This window comes from Colobus angolensis, unplaced genomic scaffold (genome assembly GCF_000951035.1).
Source record: "Colobus angolensis palliatus isolate OR3802 unplaced genomic scaffold, Cang.pa_1.0 Scaffold217, whole genome shotgun sequence".
NCBI lineage: Eukaryota > Metazoa > Chordata > Mammalia > Primates > Cercopithecidae > Colobus > Colobus angolensis.
This window is the reverse complement of record NW_012115344.1, coordinates 4410911-4418282: the sequence shown is the minus strand read 5'-3', so window position 1 is coordinate 4418282 and position 7372 is coordinate 4410911. Positions and strand designations below refer to the sequence as shown.

The following is a 7372-nucleotide window of genomic DNA, read 5'->3' as shown; positions in this document are numbered from 1 at the left end:
CAAGACATATATATATATATGTGTGTGTGTGTGTGTATATATATGTTTGTGTATACATATATATGTTTGTGTGCATATATATATCTGAATGTGCAATAAAATAAGCACTTTGTACAAATTATGGGCAATATGTACCAGAGCCTAAACTTAGACTAACTGAAGTAACAACATGACAAATAACCTCAATACTGTCAAGTGTACCTACTTAATAAAAGTTTTAGAACAAGGCACAATACACTTGAAAATCTATTGCACTTTAGGAAATTTTTGCCATCTTCCTATGCAACTGCAAAAAGATTGAGTGCTTTAATCACCGCATTCTGGCCACAAAATTAGAACTGAATTCAAAGTGGCAGAGGCATTTTAGTGGTGAACAATGTTCATCTTTGGCCAGATTTAACTTAAACAGACTATAAATACAGTGGAAACCTATGCAACTAAAACTGCGCTGTAGAGCAGAATTGACACCTTGTGCAGTTATGTACATATTTCCAACCTGTGTGATCTTAAAGATTTCAGTTAGTTACTCTTCTGGAGCCATTTTTACAAAGCCTATAGTAAGCCAGTTTAGCATCTCAACTCAGCTTGAACAGTCATGTGAATCAGCATTTAAAGTAAAGCCTGCTGTGTAGTTCTTCCTGTTCCTACCCTCTTGACCAAAAAACATCAACGCTAGCATCTGTTACTAGACCAAAAATCATCCAGGACCTTAACAAGGGTTGGTCACCGCTGTGGTCCCCATCTACCATTTCAGTTTCATTTATGGCAGGCATTTAAAAAGTCTAAGTAGATGAGTTCTCCTAAAACCTTATTTCAAGTTGCCAGACCTTTAAGCATTCCCTGTAATAGTATGCCCACATTTGGCTAGCTCATAGTCAATAATCTGCCTAAACACTGAAAGAGGAGTTGCTGTATTTACTTGTATTAACTTTGAAGACAGTGTTTGAATGTATGCACGTATTCATACGTCACCTCATCATGACTGGAATGGCTTGTTTAAAGGCTGTGAGGTTACAAATACCTATCCAGGATAGAGTGAGCAAATCAGAACTTTAACTTACTACAGTTTGCCACACTGGAAACTAATTTCATCAATATGCTTTACAACATTTGTTGTTTGTTTTCCTCCAATTTTCAAGTATCAAAAAGTCCTAATGCAGGCTACCAAATACGTTTATCCTTAAAGTATTTTTGGATGAATCGATGGTTCCGGTTAAGTTGTATCACACCTGTGTCCCAAGGTTTGACTTTAGCCCAAGTTCAGTAATTTTGTCAAAACAATTGATATATTGAGCCAACAGGACATCAAAATAAAAAGTTATCTAAAGTTAACATTAACAAACAAATAATCCTCAGTCACAAAATTATAAATGCTGTTTGGGATGGAGGTAAGCAGGAGGGGAATTAATCCGAACAATGGCAATTAAGTCTTCAAACCACCTTCCGAACAAGGTTGTTAATTGTTCTTTTCATTTCTTCTTGTAGATCCTTGAGCTCCCTTAAAAAAAATAGTGGAGAATCACAGCTGGTAATATAGTATGAGTTCTTCAAGCTATACAAGATATCATCTGGCTAAGTTACATATGGTTTCCATAGTAACTTGTTTGGCAGAGTGACCTACTGCAAAGCAGGGTCAGTTACCCACCAGTCAACCCCCTGGGAGTTATAATTTCCTCCATATCTATTAGTGTTGCAAAAGCCTCCATAGCCACCTCCACCAAATCTGCTGCTGCTTGTGTGGCTGCTGCTGAAGCTGGAACTGCTGGCACCACTATTTTGTCAGTAGTCTCTGGCACCAAATCCTCCACTAAATCTGCTACTCTTAGAACGTCCACAGTTACTACCCTGGTAATGGTGTTCACAAACCATGTTTTCTAACCAAGATGGCACTTCTTGTTTAGTTTCAACAAGAAGAAGATGCAACAAATCCTTAGTGATATTTATGTTCCTCTCATTCAAGAATGAGGTGGCCAGGCCAAGGTTTCCTACACGTCTTGTATGGCCAATGCCATATACATATTCTTCAATATCATTTGGCAAATCAAAATTGATAACATGTTTCACATTTGAAATGTCCAGTCCTCTTGCTGCTACTGCTGTAGCCACTAGCATTGGGCTTTTTCCTGAGGGTAACTGGTGAAGGGCCTCTTCCCTATCCCTCTGAGAATGGTGTCCATAGATACTGGTACGTGACTATCCTTCATGGTATAAGATATTCTCTAAAGAATAAAAACCCTTTTTGGTCTCCACAAACACTAAGGTTAGTGCATACTTGCCTAGGATCAAGTGGATGTCTTAGGAGGTCAAGCAGAAACAACTGCTTGTCTGATTCTTCCACCCAAACTACTTTCTTTGTGATGTTCTCAGAGGTACAGCCAACTCCTCCATAGAGCCAAGAAGATACTAATATATTCATTGAAGAAATCATGAGCCAGCATTGGTATTTCCTTAGGTAAAGTAGCACTAAACATCATAGTGTGGTGGACACCCTTTGGAGGCATAGTATCTTGTTCAACTTTTCTATGTATCTGAGGCATTAACCCCATATCCAACATCTGATCAGCTTCTTCTAACACCAAGTATTCGCAAAAGTTTAATCCAATCTTTTCTCTTTCCATCATATCCACTAGATATCCTGGAGTGGCTACTAACAAATGCCATCCACCTTCTAAGACTCAAATCTGCTGAACAATATTGGCACCACTATAAGTCATGCAAGGAGGAACTCCAGATCAGTATGAAATTTCCTGCTTTCTCATTGATCTGTACTGCCAATTCTCTTCTTGGTGCTAATACCAAGAAGATTGGGTATTGTTTGCTGCGCCCCCACCTTTAATTTTCCTTCATGGCCCCCAAAGCCTCCTTTGGACCATCTGAATACATCTGACTCAAGATGGGCAAGAGAAATGCTGCAGTTTTCCAGACCCTGTTTGGGCACAAGCTGTCAAGTCTCTTTTCTCTTTTATAATAGTAAGAGCATGCTTTTGCACTGGAGTCAGGCGAGTGTAATGAGTAACCTCCATGTTTCCCATGATAGTTTCTCTCATCTCAACATCACTGAAACTTTCAATATGTGGAGGCCAATTGCTGCCTGCTGCCTCAACTAGAATGTCACCGTATTTCTCAAAATTAATCCCAGTGCTGCCTCCAGAAAAGAGTTCCTGTGCTAAGCGTTCACTTGGGAGGAGTGGTTTTGATCAATTCTCTTCATTTTATTTGTCACACCAGTGACTGTTCCCACCATGTTCTAAATTGCCAAAACCACTTCTGTCACCATGGCTGTCAGTGCCATCATAATCACTCCATCCACGATTATCAAACCTTCCCCTTGATCCACTTCCATGATCACTGAAGAAGCTAGAATTAGCACTTGAATCATTAGGAGATTCAGAACTGCTCTACGCATCCTTATCTTTGCTAGAACACTACCCTAAATTGTCTTTATGGTGGAATCCTTTAGTAGCTGCTCTATTCCTTAACAAAGAGGGATATAGTGCCCTTTGCTGGCTGTACTTCCCCTACTCTGATTATCTGAAGAGGCCAGGTCTAGGCCAGAAAACTGCTGCTCCAGCCAAAGTGCATTTTCCATCACCACATGACTCATCCCTGAAGAGTATCCAGGAGTCTTCCGCTGCTGAGCTAATATGTTTGTTTCACCATGAAGGCACTCTCACGAAAGAACTGTGGCTCTATTTTATCTATCTTTAATAGAAAATATATGTAAGACTGCAAAAAATCTATGTTCAGTTTAGTAAGAGTTGTTAAAAGTTAACATTTATTTTGTCAAATATAATTTATTATCTTTAATCAGCCTCACACCTCATGTTACCAACTTAAGCTTTTAGTCAGTATTTTGAAAGTCATATATGGCTTCTTAAACACAACTTAATGAATTAGAGTATTATCTCAATCTTACAAATGAAGAAAATAGAAATTTTAAGCATCTTGTCCAAACTACAGTTTGCTACTCATGAAACTAAGCTTAGCATCCAGGTAGTTTGACTCTAGAGCCTACCCATGGCTTTAACTAGTAGTTTCTGAGATCCAGCCACACGAACTTGAAGTAAATGCTATGTTTATCCATCTATGACTGTCATAACAACCCTAGGAAACAAACAATTGTTTTGCATTCTGATGTTTTACTCTTTAAAGCGTAGATGTTATGCATTTCGTATAGTAGTTTGGAAGTAGATGAACTACTATCTATAAGTATTTTGTTTTGTTTTGCTTTGTTTAAGATGGAGTCTCACTCTGTCACCCACGCTGGAGTGCAGTGGCATGATCTCGGCTCATTGCAAGCTCTGCCTCCCAGGTTCATGCCATTCTCCTGCCTCAGCCTCCTGAGTAGCTGGGACTACAGGTACCCGCCACCATGTCTGGCTAATTTTTTTGTATTTTTAGTAGAGATGCGGTTTCACCGTGTTAACCAGGATAGTCTTGATCTCCTGACCTCGTGATCCACCAGCCTTGGCCTCCCAAAGTACTGGGATTACAACTGTGAGCCACCACCTGGCCCACCTCTAAGTATTTTAAAGCACATAGTGTTTTCAGAGAAGAGGCTTATCAGATGAATGCTTAGACATTGTATGAAGCCTGGTTACCATGATGAATTAACCCCAGTTCTGGCTCTTATTCTAAGCCTTAGGGTGTCCCAGTGTTGATTCCAAATTAAAATAGTTAAGTAATATTAACAAAGTTCCCAAGAAACTGGAGAAAATATCAGAATACTGACTAACTAGTATATTGTCTTCCTACATGGAAAGACAAATTTGAGAACATATGAAAGAATAAGTATTATTATATAGTCATTTTTTTATATATATATTGTTCCTTGGATAAAAATTCTAATCTATGCCTGACAGACTTGATTAATATTGCATCTATCCTTGATGATCTATCTTGTTGAACCATCAAAATGCAAATTAACCTCCAGTTACATTTGTGAACAAATAATTTCACTACAATATAATAAATTATCAAAGAATACATATATGTGTGTGTGCATACATACATATATATGTGTGTGTGTGTGTGTGTATATGTGTGTATATATAGTGCCATGAGAGCAGGTTGGGGAGAAGACTTCTGCCTATCTCAAAGAATTGGGAGGAAAGAAGAGATAAACGGGGAATAATTTTCACAAAGAGATGCTTGAGCTGAATCCCAAAGAATAAATACAAATTCTCAGAAGAGGAGAAAAAAGGCAAGCACAGAGAACAGAGCATGCAGGAAAAAGCAAGCCTAAGCAATACACAATTTTTTTCCACTAACTGCTAAATTACTTTCGAAGTTAAGAAAGCTAATGGTATATCATTAGGCACCAATAAAATTATCTTGAGATTTGACAATGCCAACGGATAAATTTCTTCTGCAAGGCAGAGCCAGTTACCTTTTATAATATCAATTTAGATTTGCACAAATGAAGACATTCTCATGGCTTCCTTGCATTCTTCTCAGGTTCTCTCAGTCAGCCATCAAAGTCATGTGACTGGACACTAACCTGATTACAAATGATCAAAACTTTTCCTAACTGTAACACATCAGATCAAACTTGGTGTGCAGTGTGTTTCCTGAATCATTATTAGCAACGAAAAAAATTTATTTTAAATTTCCACTATATACACAAGTTATTGGAGCTACTGGGTACATAACATTTTGACCCAGCAATACTAATGCAGTCATTTTTATTTCAGGAAGGCTTTTGATGAAATATTCAGCTTTGTTTTATTACCACAATTTTTAAAGCAATGTGCTCACTTCATGCCTGAGACTTATCACTTCAGTTCAGAGAGGGAAATGTGGGAAACAATAAGGGTCAAGTGTGAGCGGAGAGATAAAGGGCTTGAGGTACAGGGAGGAAAGATATAAAGATCAAGAACTGAGTGACACCAAGTTCAGAGTGAGCTGCGCAGTTGAAATGAAGATTGTGTATGGAATATAGACAATCCCCTATCTCAAAACATTGTCTAGGGTTGGTAAGTAATTACTGATACTCAAGACCACGGAATGACAAAAAGAACTTTGAAGCGTTATTCCATTAACAAAATATCTTCCCATGTTTGTTAGTCATAATATTTTTAAAGTATATGCAGCGCAAAAGTAACAACAAAAGTAGGTAAAATTTTGCTGTGAAACTGTATATAAACTGGTGTAGCTTTCCTGAAATAAAATATTTTTATGTAGATATTATAGTTTGATGTTCGATGAGGTTTTTTAAACAGTGAAGTTGAGCACAGAAGCAAGTGAGTTAAGCAATACTAATACTTTAAACAGAATAATTTCCATTTCAATAGTCTTATCCTATACATAATGTAATTTTTTTAATTGAAATGGATTTTGTCCTTATCCCTACCTTTGAATGAATCCCTTCAATTTCCACTTATGACTGGGAAGAGAAAATCAAAGGAAAAATAGAATAGAATAATAGTAAACATTCTAAAGTAAATTTTTTCATCTGTAACAAAAATAAAAATAAAGAAGAAGAAAAAAAGAATTAATAAATTATCTGCCACCTCCCTCAAAAATAAACCTCTGGTATTTATTATTATTTTATTTTTACTATTTATTGCTCACTCTCTTTACACTAAGACTTGTGCCAAGCACCGGAAATACCATGAAGAATAAAATATACTGAGAAGAGGACTTCATAGAATTTATAGTTGAGTAAAGGAGATAGTACTGAGATAATTACATGAACATGGAATGAAGATGCATTGAAGAGTCGTAAAGGGAAAAATCAGAGTATGAGTGCATTGTAGGGAAGCATAAGCCAATTTATGAGACCAGGAGACTTTCCTGAGAAAGCGACATTTAAGAAGAAACCTAAGGTGAGCTAAGGTTGAGATTATCCAGAAGAAAAGAGATTATGTTTTTAGACAGGGAGAAAAGTATGTGCCAGTGCTCTAAGGTGGGAGCTTGTCTTATTTATGAAACTAAAAGAAGGCTAGCAAGGCCCCAGTATGACCAATCATGGAGTGTGCCATGCAGAAAGGCAGGCCACGGGGTGCCTGTTATACTTCTGCCTACGACCATAAGCAATTGCACTATTGGATAGAAAACAGCTCACAAAATCTTACATTGCCCTCTGAAGTGGAGATGAGGCCAATTTTCTATGGAATTCCATGCTTATCAATTTGCCTTTGATTCCATAGGAGATTATTTTTTACATAGTACAATTAACAGAAAACAGTAACTAGAGGCTACAGACCAGCAGACACCACTAGTTTCAACTAACTATAAATAAGTACCTACCAAGAACCTCCAATTTTCATACAGCCAACAGACACATGAAAAAGTGCTCATCATCACTCGCCATCAGAGAAATGCAAATCAAAACCACAATGAGATACCATCTCACACCAGTTAGAATGGC

At 37.5% G+C, this 7372-nt stretch overlaps 1 pseudogene; it reads right to left on the bottom strand.

Annotated features, from left to right (window-relative positions):
* Positions 1-1617: 1617 nt before the first annotated feature.
* On the bottom strand, positions 1618-3628 carry LOC105512704 (annotated as a pseudogene).
* Between the last annotated feature and the right edge of the window lie 3744 nt (positions 3629-7372).